This window comes from Drosophila suzukii, chromosome Y (genome assembly GCF_043229965.1).
Source record: "Drosophila suzukii chromosome Y, CBGP_Dsuzu_IsoJpt1.0, whole genome shotgun sequence".
Classification (NCBI taxonomy): domain Eukaryota; kingdom Metazoa; phylum Arthropoda; class Insecta; order Diptera; family Drosophilidae; genus Drosophila; species Drosophila suzukii.
The window spans coordinates 1927904-1942357 of NC_092085.1; the positions used below are offsets into that span (position 1 = coordinate 1927904).

The window sequence follows — 14454 nt, forward strand, 5'->3', positions numbered from 1 at the left end:
CTTTACTTATCTGCACGAGCTTCTAATTCAAAGTAACGGGGATTCTGTTCGGCAGTATGGCAACTCCACAATAGCAAATAGGTAATTTTTATATTTTTCTTAAATCAATAAAATGTTAAATTCTACCAAACCACTGGCTCGATTTCGATGAATTATACATTAAAATAATAGGGAAATAAATACCAATTAGGGGGTGCATACATATCACAATGAAAATTTGAAACATAAAAATATATATTTTTCAATACTTGGCGGCCAAAAGTATTCGATTGGCTCAATTAAGTGTTGTAGGTCGTAGCTTGGCACTTGGCGATATATCGATAAATACCTTTTCGTGGTAAATGTCTTGGCTGAATTTGCTTTCTCGCTGGTCTGGACAGTGTGACCGCGTGGCAAAAGCCATAATTGGAAATACTTGAATTTCTCGAAAACTGTGGGTTTGACTTGCCTGTAATTAACTCAGAAATTAGCTATAATGATGCCCCTTCGAATGCGATACCGTGCAAGTTGGCACAACATCTGTGAGAGTTGTATGAATTAATTAAAATTTGCATATATATTTTGATGGTTGATGTCACGGGTGCATACGATTTCTCGCTGGCCTGGACAGAGTGACCGCGTGGCAAAAGCCATAATTGAAAATACTTGAATTTCTCGAAAACTGTGGGTTTGAATTGCCTGTAATTTATTCAGAAATTAGCTAAAATGATGCCCCTTCGAATGCGATACCGTGCAAGTTGGCACAACCCCTGTGAGAGTTGTATGAATTAATATGCAAACTTTAGTTTGCATATATATTTTGATGGTTGATGTCACGGGTGCATACGATTTCTCGCTGGCCTGGACAGTGTGACCGCGTGGCAAAAGCCATAATTGAAAATACTTGAATTTCTCGAAAACTGTGGATTTGAATTGCCTGTAATTTATTCAGAAATTAGCTAAAATGATGCCCCTTCTAATGCGATACCGTGCAAGTTGGCACAACCTCTGTGAAAGTTGTATAAAGTTATAGAAAGTTAGCGTCGAATGATTGTCATGGCTAAGCTGTTTACATTGTGGTTCATGTCTTAGTATCTAAAGGTTCAGTTTCTGGATTAAACGGTCTTTTATTAACCTTTTTAGCACCCCCAACTGTAAAGCAGTTGTCTCAAAATCTGTGGGTTTGATTTTGATAAAATTTTCACAGAACACTCCTTAGATTATCCCCTATCTACCCATATACCGTGCATGTTGGCACAACTTCTAGGAGTGGAGCCGTAGGTAATTTCATTTTTGCCCCCTTTTTTGTATGGGGAAAATCCGAGGTTGCGTCACTGTTAGGCTATTTTCTCGAAAACTGTGGGTTTGATTTTAATGAAACTTTCAGAAAAGGAGCTTGAATTAACCCCCAATAGCTTGGCTTATCGTGCATATTGGCACAACCTCTGTGAGGGGAGCAGTTAAGAAAATTGTGGGGACACGATTTTTCAAATGCATTTTTGAAACATTAATAGACCTCGGATGTGTCTCAAACCTACCTAGATCGATAGATCTTTTCTTTCTTAACAATCTAGCATTTTAGATTTTTCGATTTGGTCCCCAAAAAGCGAGAAAATTTAAAAATAAAAAGAGCCCCCATGTTCCAAATTCCACCGTTCCACTTTCGTTGCTAACAGGCCGACGCTAATTTGACGGACATTGCTAACAGGCCGACGCTAATTTGAAGGACATAAATATTTATTTGTATTTACGCACTTACGTTTCCGTCACTTACGTTGCTGATAGCGATAACAGCGATAAGTCAGTTGAAAAATATCACGATATAAATATTTATTTTTATACGAAAAGTATCGATTTTGATACATTTCTCCCATCCCTAGCGTCGGCTTTTGAATATAATATAAACGACGCGCCGAAAGTAAATGTTATTTGTACCCCGTGCCCCGTGTATTTTTTTTTCGCGTCTAGTAGTCCTTGTGCCCGTCGAACGGAAGTGTCAAACTCACCAGTGCTAGTCGCCCCAGTTGTGCAGTCAGTAGGAGCACAGGCTTCCACATTTCCACACAGGACAGACGTGTTTTCTGCTCTCGCTGCCCGGCAAACACAAACATTTATTGAATATTTTCTACACTTTTTGTTCGGTCGTGTTTTTTTTATTTTGCTAAAGTCACGTTGTGCCATAGGTATTGTTTTCGGTTGGGTTTTCGGGGAACAGTGCCGTTGTTCGTCGGGGGTCTAGTGACCTTGCGCGACCCGCACCATGGACCTGCGCAGCTGGCGTAAGGTCCTTATCCAGTGGGTAAGTAGTAGAGATCCTGGGATCTTCGCAGGTCTTCCCGATGCCATCCACTTACGCGATTTCCCAACACAGGTCATCGAGTGTCGCTTCACCGAACACAACTTCATCACGCTGGAGCAGTCGGACATCGATGCCTTCTTCTCGATCTACGTGCAAAAGGCCCAGGTGGCGCCGGTGGAGGAGGAGAACGCGCTGCCGACCCAGCCCGGGGAGCACCGCTCGCCTTTGCAGAACTTCCTCCGAGGTGAGTTCGGGTATTTTGCATTTCCAGCCCGAAATAATTTTGCATGTCATGTCTCCTGAAAAACAGGGTTGTCATCCTTCATCTATTTTACTACTATACTATACTATTTTTTCAATACTATACTATACTATAGGGGATACTATTTTTTCAAAGTCATGGTTGCCCAAATGTCATGAGTCTACATTTCAAGACACCTTTGATATAGGAACTTTCATATAGAAAAAACATAGGCACCTACCAGAGTCGATTGTTAAAGAACTGATTATATGAGAATTTCACTTTGTTGTAAACAGAACAAGTGGAAATAATGGTATTCAAGGACTAATGGTCATTGTATATTATTTCAGTACTGTCTGGGTGTATTACCTCATATCTAGATAAGAAAAAAATGTTTTGGATATAGGAACATTCATGGGGAAAAGGAAGGACTTTGTATAGACCCTAACCGACTTGATATTTAACTTATAGAACTGATTATATGAGCAATTTTTTTTAATTTCAATAAAACTAGTTGAAATATAAGTATTGTTCAAGGGCAAATGTTTATTTTATTCCTATTTAGTCAAATATTGAATTGTGATTATAAATACAAGGGAATATAAATTCTTTTTAGATATGTACATATCAAATTCCCCTTTTTAATTTAGTTATTTTCTTATTTTGGGATTTTCAAAGGATTTTCTTTCTTCCATTTTACTTTACTTCACTTTATTGTCAATAAACTAGTTGAAATAGTAGGATTATTCAAGGATTAATGGCCATTTTATACAATTTTAGTGAAACCTTAGATTACTATAGGACATGCAAGGGTATGTACACTTCTCAAGTCCTCTTTTAAGCTAGTTCCCTTGGCGCCTCGAAAAGGTTTTGGGATTTTCCAATGATTTTCCTCCCCTAACTTGTTGCTTAAAACTAGCCAAATAATGAGACCCATTTTTATTCCAACGCAGATCATTATCCAGAGTTCAGTGCCCACATAGATGGCCGTGGACAACTTGTGACCGCGGACTACGTGTACGTCTAAACACTGCTCCTGCATTACTCGTGCGTGAAGCAGCCCAGCGTGTTCATCCACAGCATCTGCAAGAAGCTGCCTGAGCTAGTGCAGACTTGCATCGCAAACTTCTTCGGCCAGACATTGGAGCAACAGCTGACGCGCCAATTTCTCCGCCAGTCTATGAACAATGTGGCTGTGGTTTACCGCCAGGGCGTCCAGATCAGCCCCAGTCGTCCGAGCTGCAGCACCATGAGTCTCGAGCTAACCATTGACACCACACCGGGCACATCCTCGTCCACATCCGCATCGCCTCAGCCGCCGAGCTGATCATCGCGATCGCCAGCGCCTCCAAATGTCCGCCAACGAAATGCTAGCAGCGCACCCGGGAGCTGCACGGTGTTCGCGCCCAGCTGGAGGTGGTGTCCTACGAGAAGACCATGCTCGAGGAGCAGCAAACGAAGAAGGAGGACCTGATCATAGAAATGCTGGACAACACTGATGGGGCCAGAGGCTCGATGCTGTGCGAAGCAAGCCACACTCTCGCTTATCTCCAGCAAGATAGCGTTCTGCTTCTGCAGCTCTTCCCTCAGCTCGGCGTTCTCGTGCTCCTTCTCGCGCAGCTGCTTGTCGACCACAGAGCTGTCCAGATTCTCGGGCGTGGTGTTCGGGGACAGGGAACAGTTGAGCAAATCCGAGGACGCATTTAGAACCTCACGTCGGTTGTGTAACTCCTCGCGCGCTTCCTGTAGACAACGATCCAGCTCCTGCTTGTCGCGCTTCAGAGAGCTGATTGTATCTTCTCTGGAAGATACAATCAGGCTGGATTCCTCCAGGCGCTGTTCCAGCTCCCGGATTCTGTCCACGCACGCGAGTATGTTCCCGGACGTTTTAAGCTATTCAAGAAGAAAAACAAAAAAAATATAAATATATATTTATGGAATTTTGGGTAGGTATTATGTAGGTACTTTCAATTTAGATTTCCTAAACGGCGCCCTTTTTCGCCAATATTAATTTTAGAATTATGTACCTAGTAGCTTAACATGATTAATAACCATTAAATATGAATTCAAAAATATTAATTTAACAAATAAAATTCCCTCTCAATACCCAAAGTGTGTACAGTTCCGACCCAAAGGTGACTAGTTTTTCGCTGATATTCACACAAAATTCAGCGCCTCTAAATGTCCGCTCCGCTCACACCCAGAACCGAGCTGCTGGAGCAGCGCACCCGGGAGCTGCGCGGTGTTCGCGCCCAGCTGGAGGTGGTGTCCTACGAGAAGACCATGCTCGAAGGGCAGCAAGTGGAGGAGGATCTGATTAAAACGCTAAACAAAGGTAAGAATGCCTCATAGATCTTGTGGCTTACATCCCTCTGATAGTAGTTAAATATGATAGTAACATATTTTATCGTTTTTTCCCATTACAGAGAACATGATGGCCAAGAGTCAACTGGCCAAGCTCAAGAACGCCGTCCAGAATGGTGAGAATGCCGACAACGTGCTAAATGAGTTCGATCATGTAGGTAGTAGACCACCAGATGGTCACAGGTACTTGGTGCCATAAACCAATAATAAAACTTTCCTCATTTCAGTTGAAGCGAAGCCTGATGAAGGAAAGCAGCCAAAAGGAGGCCATTATAGCCGAGACTAACGATAAGCTACAGGATTTGCGCGCCGAAAAATCCGAGCTTGTCGAGCAGGTATGCTACCTGTCTGATTTTATGGGGGCATTACACAAAAGAACTAAATCCGGCGAATTTTGTGTGAATATCAGCGAAAAACTAGTCACCTTTGGGTCGGAACTGTACACACTTTTGGTATTGAGAGGGAATTTTATTTGTTAAATTAATATTTTTGAATTCATATTTAATGGTTGTTAATTATTTAATTAAATTAAAGCTACTAGGTACATATTTCTAAAATTAATATTGGCGAAAAAGGGCGCTGTTTAGGAAATATAAATTCAAAGTACCTACATAATACCTACCCAAAATTCCATAAATATATATTTATATTTTTTTGTTTTTCTTCTTGAATAGCTGGAACAGCGCCTGGAGGAATCCAGCCTGAAGCGCGACAAGCAGGAGCTGGATCGTTGTCTACAGGAAGCGCGCGAGGAGTTACACAACCGACGTGAGGTTCTAAATGCGTCCTCGGATTTGCTCAACTGTTCCCTGTCCCCGAACACCACGCCCGAGAATCTGCACAGCTCTGTGGTCGACAAGCAGCTGCGCGAGAAGGAGCACGAGAACGCCGAGCTGAGGAAAGAGCTGCAGAAGCAGAACGCTATCTTGCTGGAGCTAAGCGAGAGTGTGGCTTGCTTCGTCGAGAAGCACAGCATCGAGCCTGACCGTCTGGCCCCATCAGTGTTGTCCAGCATTTCTATGATCAGGTCCTCCTTCTCCGTTTGCTGCTCCTCGAGCATGGTCTTCTCGTAGGACACCACCTCCAGCTGGGCGCGAACACCGTGCAGCTCCCGGGTGCGCTGCTAGCATTTCGTTGGCGGACATTTGGAGGCGCTGGATGACGGATCTGTGGCGTGCTGCTCGGCGGCTGAGGCGATGCGGATGTGGACGAGGATGTGTCCGGTGTGGTCTCAATGGTCAGTTCGGGACTCATGGTGCTGCAGCTCGGACGACTGGGGCTGATCTGGACGCCCTGGCGGTAAATCACAGCCACATTGTTCATAGACTGGCGGAGAAATTGGCGCGTCAGCTGTTGCTCCAACGTCTGGCCGAAGAAGTTTGCGATGCAGGTCTGCACTAGCTCCGGCAGCTTCTTGCAGATGCTGTGGATAAACACGCTGGGCTGCTTCACGCATGAGTAATGCAGGAGCAGTGTGTAGACATACACGTAGTCCGCGGTCACAAGTTGGCCACGGCCATCTATGTGGGCACTGAACTCTGGATAATGATCTCGGAGGAAGTTCTGCAGGGGGGGGCGGTGCTCCCCAGGCTGGGCCGGCAGCGCGTTCTCCTCCTCTACCGGCGCCACCTGGGCCTTTTGCACGTAGATCGAGAAGAAGGCATCGATGTCCGACTGCTCCAGTGTGATGAAGTTGTGTTCGGTGAAGCGACACTCGATGACCTACTGGATAAGGACCTTACGCCAGCTGCGCAGGTCCATGGTGCGGGTCGCGCAAGGTCACTAGACCCCCAAGACGAACAACGGCACTGTTCCCCGAAAACCGAAACGAAAACAATACCGATGGCACAACGTGACTTTAGCAAAATAAAAAAAACCACCGAACAAAAAGTGTAGAAAATATTCACTAAATGTTTGTTTGCCGGGCAGAGAGAGCAGCAAACAGGCCTGTCGTGTGTGGAAATGTGGAAACTTGTGGTCCTACTGACTGCACAACTGGGGCGACTAGCACTGGTGAGTTTGACACTTCCGTTCGACGGGCACAAGGACTACTAGACGCGAAAAAAAAAACACGGGGAACAAATAACAATTACTTTCGGCGCGTCGTTTATTTTATATTCAAAAAACAGCAACAAACGGAAAACACAAGCGAGCGGCCACAGCAAGCAAACACAACAGACGCAAAACAACATTGAAAGTTGTAAAGAAGTCTCGTAGGCTGGGATATACTCAGTCCCGCCAGGGTCTCTTTACCGAAAATATTTGTAAAGATATGGGACAAAAAGGTCTAATACGAAAATCGGTTGGCTGGCGTGAGATGTAGAGTGCCAGCCACCGGGGTACGGAGTGAGAGAAACAGTTTATTCGGTGTCTGTAGCAGAGTGAAAAGCGTCAGCGGTAACGCATTCGCTACGAGAAGGCCGAGATAGAGGGGATCGATTATGGGGACAACTTTTCCCTAGGGCAGAATTTATGGCCTAAAATCTAGGCATTTGTCTGGAAATATTCATATTTATGCGTGGCCAGCTTGATTGGATTTTTTTCCCTACGAGTTGCATTAAAATCAGGCGAGAAATACATTTATTGGGGTATTTTTATTGATTCATTTGTAACTCGAGTTTCTACTTTATTTTGTTTTCCCAGTGTAGTCGGGCGCGAGTTGGCTCAATACAGCCGGCAGTGATAGAAGAAGAAGAATAAATTTTGCTTTTAAAAAAATATTTCCCGAAGTTCCTTTGAAAAGAGGGTGTGGCAGTGCGTAGTATTTTTAATATCTGAGAAATATTTTTATTTAATTAATGAGCAACAGGTTTCCTAAAGTTGAGTCCACCCCTTTCTCTCGGTGTAGTCAGCTCGGAAATCAAATCAGAAATCAAAGTAGTCAAAGGGAAAAAGAACAACATGGCAGCGGCAAATTTTGTGTTCAGATATGTAAGAAAATATTCTTTGTTTAAATTCTTGGTTCATGTTTTTTTTTTCTCAGTGCTCGCAATTAACGGGTTAGGTAGGTCATGGTTTATAAATTCTAGCCTACTCTGGGCGAAACCGCATCGAGGCCTTCGAGAAATTTCTCATTGCACGGGACTCTCACGCTCTCACGCACACACACACGCGTGACTCCGGGTGCTCCGCCGCTGGTCCTGGGCAGGCACACTCTCCTCGAGGTCGTCTAGGTAAACTCCTTCCTGGGTCACTTGGCATCAGCCCGAAGGCAAAAGACTCCTGTTGTCCACATAAATATGCTCTGCTCGCACTTCTGATCCCGTGCGCCGCCTTTGCAAGAGTCCCCTGCTTCTCGCACTTCTGGTCCGGTGCGCCGCGTTTTCCAAAAGTCCAAAAGTGAACTGCTCGCACTTCTGGTCCGGTGCGCCGCGTTTTCCAAAAGAGAGACCTGATTCTGATCCCGTGCACCGCCTTTGCAAAAATGACTCCTCGCACTTCTGATCCCGTGCACCGCCTTTTCCAAAAGAGAGCTCCTGTTTCTGATCCCGTGCACCGCCTTTGCAAAAATGACTCCTAGCACTTCTGATCCCGTGCACCGCCTTTTCCAAAAGAGAGCTAGTCAAGCTTTGCCGCCGCGTTTTGTTCAAGTTTTCGGCTGCTCTGGGTTTTTTCCACTTGTCGAAGTTTCGGTACTCCTTTTCTCTCGCTCTTCCCTTGGCGCGTGCCAATTTTCGGGGGTTGTTTTCCTCCTCGATCGCATGTCCTCTCTCGCTTGCTCCTGTGCGGCGCTGCACTTATCGTGGTGAATATTTCGTTGCTCTCCTGGTGTGTGTGTGTGTGTGTGTGTGGCTACTGCTGATGTGAGAACGGAGGGGGAAAAGGTAAACAGAACCTATCGCTTAGGCTGAGCTAAAATAATTATTGTGTATCAATATAACTACAAATCTTATGATTATTGGCTAAGCTTATATATTAAATGCACTGTACAATGTTTTTTTTTACAAAGTTATTCGCGAGGGTTTTGTTTGCTGTTGGCGCTGGCGATGTTGTAGCTGCTAGCTGGCGTTGTTGTTGGCGCTGGCGGCCGATGCTGTTGGCGCTGGCGATGTTGTAGCTGCTAGCTGGCGATGTTGTTGGCGCTGGCGGCCGATGCTGTTGGCGCTGGCGATGTTGGTGGCGCTATTTGTGAGGGGTCAAACGACTCCGCCTGCTTGCAGAAGGCTTTGAATGAACGACTCGTAAACTGTGTCCCATTATCGCAGACAAATGTTCGGGGAATACCAAAGTGATTCAAAATCCTCTCCCGAAAGGATTTTTCGAGATGCGCCGAAGTAGCTTTTCTCAAGGGGACCAACTCAACCCATTTCGAAAAGGCGTCGAAGAATACGAGCAGCATCGTATTCCCACTCTTGGATCGCGGAAGGGGCCAATAAAATCGGCGCAGACAGTATCGAACGGCTCGTTAATCTGTCTGGTGAACATTTTACCCGCCGGTTTGGTTTGGCTGACTTTGAACCGTTGGCAAGTGTCACACTTGCGGACATACCTGGCAATATCGCGGAAAAGACCTGGCCAGTAATATCTCTGGGCGATGCGGGTGGTTGTCTTCCTGATTCCGAGATGTCCTGCCGTCGGCTGGTCATGGCATTCCGACAGTACTCGCTGTCGGTGTTCCTTGGCTACGCACAGTTTCCAGGGCACGGAGTCTTCGTCGTCAGGTCGGGATCCGATATGCCGATAGAGCTGTTGGTTCTCGTACGCGTAGTCCGGGTAATCTTCAGGCCTGTCCTGAACAAGTTTCAGCATCCGCTGGTACCATGTGCATCCCGGCTTATCCTCCTGGATCATCTGAAGTACTTCCAAAGGCTGTCGAGAAAGTGCATCTGCAACAATGTTCTGGCTCCCGCGTCGATAGGTGACGTCAAACTGGTACTGCTGCAGTTCAAACGCCCAGCGCGCTATGCGGCCGGTGGGATTATCAATCGAGTTGAGCCACTTCAAGGCGGGGTGGTCCGTTATCACCTCAAATCGATAACCTTCCAAGTAGCATCTGAGTTTCCTGATGGCCCATATGATAGCCAGACACTCCTTTTCTGTGGCGGAGTAGTTTGCAACACGAACTTCTCGTTGAAGTCGGAGCAGGCGAGAACCGGCGCCTCCGTGAGTTTTCTTTTGAGTTCCTCGAACGCATCTTGCTGCTCCTGCTCCCATTGCCATTTCTTTCCTTTCTTGAGTAGCAAAGACATGGGCTGCACTACGCTGGCAAAGTTGGGTACAAATCTCCTGTACCATGACGCAATCCCTAGACATCTCCTCAACTCCTTGCATGTGGTGGGCGAACTCAGTCGCCGTACTGCCGAAATCTTGTCGGGATCCGTGTGAATTCCCTCCTCACTGATGACGTGTCCCAAGTACACCAGGCTGCGCTTAAAGAAACTGCATTTCTTCGCGTTGAGACGAAGGTTCGCCTTTCGTAGCCGTCGAAATACTTCTTGTAGATGCTGCACATGCTCCTCCAGAGTGCGGCCGATGATGATGATGTCATCCAAATACGCAAACGCGTTGGGCTCCATGTCCGGTCCTATGACGCTGTCGAGCGCCCGCTGGAATGTGGCTGCTGCTGAGTGGAGGCCAAACGGCATCACTTTCCAGTGGTACAAGCCCCTCCCGGGGACTGTAAATGCTGTGCACTCGCGGCTGGACTCGGCTACAGGGATTTGCCAATATCCGCTCTTCAAATCGAGCGTCGATATGTACTTGGCATGGCGCAGACGGTCCCAGATGTGTGTTATCCTTGGCAGCGGGTATGCATCTGGAATAGAATGGGCATTTAGTTGTCGAAAATCTACACATAGTCGCATCTCTCCAGATTTCTTGCCCACGAGTACAATAGGGGCGCTGTGGGGGCTCCGAGAAGGCTCTATACAGTCGTTGCGTAGCAGTTCGTCGATCTGCTCATCGATAATCCTCTGCATCGCGGGATTCTTAGGAAAATACCTATCATGGGCTTATCATCTCGCATCGTGATCGTATGCTCAGCGATATTTGACACTCCCGTCATTCCTTCGAATTTGGCCAATTCCTACTGTAGGAATTTGTTTACCCAGGGTTCTAATTCTTGCTCGGCGTTTGCGGTGATTGCGGCTAGTGCTCCTCCAGTGTCAGGCGTGTATCCTGGTCTGACTGGGGAAGGCGCTCGCCCTTCCTCTACTGGTTCCGCTGAAACAGTAGCATGATTCCGTCGAAATGGATTATTTCGCACGGCGTTGTCGTCTCGAGACCCTAAAATACTGCTGGTCGGGGTGGTTTGCACCTCGTTATCTGGATCGTTGTTTGCTGGAGTGAACGCATTTGTCAAGAGAGGAGGCATAGCTAAGTCGTTAGTGGGGCTGCATATTAGGAGAGGGTACAGCTGCAGCGAAGCGCGGCCGCATTGGAGAGTGGCAGACATGCCCATGCCCAATAGTACGTCTTCCATGAACGAAGGGAAAACTACCAGAGACTTGGTTATCTCCTTGCGTGAGCCTTCCGCCAGGCTGACATGAGTGTGTACCGACCCTACACGTTGAACAACTCGTTCGCTCACGAAGCTTCTGCTAGCTCCGGTGTCTATGGTAGCGTTAAACTCCTGACCCTCGATTTGCACCTGCGCGATAATTCTGCTCGACTGAACCTGTAAGATTTCTCCTAATTCCGGGGAAGACTCCTCTCGTTTCCCGGCTGGGTACGACGGCAACAGTCGAGAGTGCGTACTCCTCTGCGACCACAATCCCAACAAAAGAGGACTATGGGATTGCGACATGTAGCTAAACGGTGACCCTCCTGGGCACAATTCCTGCAAGCAAGACTGAAGTTCGGCACCATTGACCTGTTCCCCACTCGAGGAACTGATTGTAAAACTGTGGCTGGGGTGGGTGGTCGTCTGGCCGGTCGTGTGAAATTCTGTTGACCTATGCATACGCTGGGATCTCGTACTCGTTCCTTCTAGGCGCTGGTTGTGGTTCGGCCAACATTCTGGCATGGCTTCCTGTGCTCCGATCGCGGGTGACCTCGTAATTTACCGCTAAAGTGGTAAGTTGCTCCAAAGTAGTGAAGTCGTGCCTCCTTGCGTACATCTGGTACTCCGGTTGGAGATTTTCATAGATCCGGTCCAACTTCTGCTCCGCATTATACCCCGCTCTGTGCATCATGAGTCTGATGTTGACTAGGTATTGTTTGAAAGTCTCTCCCCGTCGCTGATCTCTGGTGCGGATCTCATCCTCGAGTCGCTGAAAGTACCTGGGTGGCAGAAAGAAGTCAAGAAACGCCTTCTTGAAGTTCGTCCAAGATTTTCCTAGCAGCTGGCTTGTCCGAAACCAGTGCTCAGCTGTATCCGTCAAAAGACCAGGGATGGCCTGCGGCATCTTCTCCACGTCAACTTCGTGTGCGGTGGCTCGTTCCTCGAGGTGTTGGATGAAGGTTATGGGGTCCGTGGTCCCGTCAAAAGTGATTCCCCAATTCTTCAGCTTTTCCGCTAGCGTGGCTGCGGACATCTCTGATTTCCTGGGAAAAATATCCCGCTTGACCGGATGGATCTCCGTGTCTCCGACTACATCGGCGGCACCTCGGCCTTCCAGTGCTGGCACCTGAAGCTGTGTTGGACCCGGTGGGTGTGGGTTCGGAGTCGGTGAACGCTGCTTCCTATCCGTTAGGGCGGCTGTAATTTCCGCTTCGCAATCCTGTAGCCGCTCGGCTATCTCCAGCACGTGGTCGTCCCGATTATTAAAAGCAGACAGCCGGCTCCTCATTTCCTCAACTGTTCCGGTTGCTTCCAAGGAAAACTCCTTCAGAATCGCCTCCAATTCCCGCTTCCGGAGATACGAAATCCAACGCGCCCCCATATTGCTGTGAAATAATAGTTAACTGGCAAACGACAGGAAAAGTTTCGATAGGACGAGAGAAATTCTTGGACGAGGGTCAAACGATGTTCGAACTGGTTAAAATCTTCATTGAAAATTTTATTTTATTTGTCACCAAGAATTCACTGAATTCCCACGTGCAACGATGGTGACCACAATCCGATGTCAAACGACGATTTAATTCCTAAATTTTCTCGACGGTGATTAAATTTTGTTCGACGACGATGTAGTTTTAAATTTTTCCACGACGATGTCTTTGAGAGCTGCCGATGCACGTGTTGATTCGGCGATGGTTATATGAGAAGCCCCCAACGATGTGATCCCGTTGCCTGTACTTGATCGACTCCTGCTCGTGTGAGAGGGACGACGATGAGAGTGAAAAAGAAAAAAACAAAATGGCTGCGCTGTAGGGAGTATACGTTAGCTTTTCCCTACCTCGTTCTTTCGAAACTCTCGTGACCTGAGTTGGCTAGCCTAGAGGGCTCTCGCTCTCTCTCTCTTTCCGATTATCTGCCTGTATGTGTTTCGTCCTCACTTGATTTGCTGGCCACGTGAGCTTGGAACAAAGAATCTCTGATTTTAGGTTATGTACTTTGCTCTGCTTAGAAATACATGTATGTGTGTCTGCGTGCGTTAGAAATTTCTCGCTGTGTGTGGGTATACTTTTGTATAAGTTCTCCCGAATGCCATGTGCTCTGCTTAAATTGTAAGTTTTTTTTTCTGAGGTTATGTTCGATGCGTTGGTATATTTTTGAATATATATATATTTTCCTGTTTCCTGCCCTAGTAATTTTTGTGTCCCTCGATATATGACTCTCCTTACGTTCCGACTTAAAAATTTCGCTTCTAAGTGACTGAACCGAAAATTTTCAAACTCTGTACACAGATGGGTATTTAGGCCATATTTAGGTCGTCTAAAATTTTCGTAAACCCCATTTCCCTGTTCGGGCTCCATTCTGTAAAGAAGTCTCGTAGGCTGGGATATACTCAGTCCCGCCAGGGTCTCTTTTCCGAAAATATTTGTAAAGATATGGGACAAAAAGGTCTAAGACGAAAATCGGTTGGCTGGCGTGAGATGTAGAGTGCCAGCCACCGGGGTACGGAGTGAGAGAAACAGTTTATTCGGTGTCTGTAGCAGAGTGAAAAGCGTCAGCGGTAACGCGCATTTGGGCCTGGCTCATAGCATTCGCTACGAGAAGGCCGAGAGAGAGGGGATCGATTATGGGGACAACTTTTCCCTAGGGCAGAATTTATGGCCTAAAATCTAGGCATTTGTCTGGAAATATTCATATTTATGCGTGGCCAGCTTGATTGGATTTTTTTTCCCTACGAGTTGCATTAAAATCAGGCGAGAAATACTTTTATTGGGGTATTTTTATTGATTCATTTGTAACTCGAGTTTCTACTTTATTTTGTTTTCCCAGTGTAGTCGGGCGCGAGTTGGCTCAATACAGCCGGCAGTGATAAAAGAAGAAGAATAAATTTTCCTTTGGGTGTGGCAGTGCGTAGTATTTTTAATATCTGAGAAATATTTTTATTTAATTAATGAGCAACGGGTTTCCTAAAGTTGGGTCCACCCCTTTCTCTCGGTGTAGTCAGCTCGGAAATCAAATCAGAAATCAAAGTAGTCAAAGGGAAAAAGAACAACATGGCAACAACATGTGTTCAGATATGTAAGAAAATATTCTTTATTTAAATTCTTGGTTCATGTTTTTTTTTCTCAGTGCTCG

General features: G+C 46.4%; 1 pseudogene; it reads left to right on the top strand.

Moving 5' to 3' along the window:
* The first annotated feature begins 1808 nt into the window (after positions 1-1808).
* On the top strand, positions 1809-6773 carry LOC139353614 (uncharacterized; annotated as a pseudogene).
* Positions 6774-14454: the final 7681 nt, after the last annotated feature.